Genomic DNA, 803 nt, shown 5'->3' with positions numbered 1-803 from the left:
GTGCCCTCCACCCTCATCGCAACACCCATGGGAGCCTCCGGTCGTCAATAGACCGCCGCACCGGCCTCTGACTGACTCTCAGAATGGACGGAAAGAGCCGGGTAAGCCTTTCAAAAGATTCGACCACGTGCCGAAAACTTTAGACTTCCGTGAGCTCTCCGGCTTGCACCGAGACACGAAGTCGACGTGCTAAGCACCACGGGACCCCTTTCGCCTGCAGGTCCCGAGCCGCCTTTATTTGCTGTTACGAGCATCGTGTGCCCCATACCTGCGTGACAAGCACCGCAGGGCGGCAGAGCCATCGCACTTGGCCGGGTGGCAGAGGAGGACCCGACTATTCACAGATAGCGGCCCAACGACTCCCAGAGCCGGTCGTGCGGCGCGCGAGGTCTGCTCTCTTCACAAGAGGCTTTATTAGGGAGTGCTAAGGCAAGGTTCTGTGCCCTCCACCCTCATCGCAACACCCATGGGAGCCTCCGGTCGTCAATAGACCGCCGCACCGGCCTCTGACTGACTCTCAGAATGGACGGAAAGAGCCGGGTAAGCCTTTCAAAAGATTCGACCACGTGCCGAAAACTTTAGACTTCCGTGAGCTCTCCGGCTTGCACCGAGACCCGAAGTCGACGTGCGAAGCACCACGGGACCCCTTTCGCCTGCAGGTCCCGAGCCGCCTTTATTTGCTGTTACGAGCATCGTGTGCCCCATACCTGCGTGACGAGCACCGCAGGGCGGCAGAGCCATCGCACTTGGCCGGGTGGCAGAGGAGGACCAGACTATTCACAGATAGCGGCCCAACGACTCCC

This window comes from Chiloscyllium punctatum, unplaced genomic scaffold (assembly GCF_047496795.1).
Source record: "Chiloscyllium punctatum isolate Juve2018m unplaced genomic scaffold, sChiPun1.3 scaffold_345, whole genome shotgun sequence".
Lineage (NCBI taxonomy): Eukaryota > Metazoa > Chordata > Chondrichthyes > Orectolobiformes > Hemiscylliidae > Chiloscyllium > Chiloscyllium punctatum.
Note: the sequence above shows the minus strand (reverse complement) of the source record.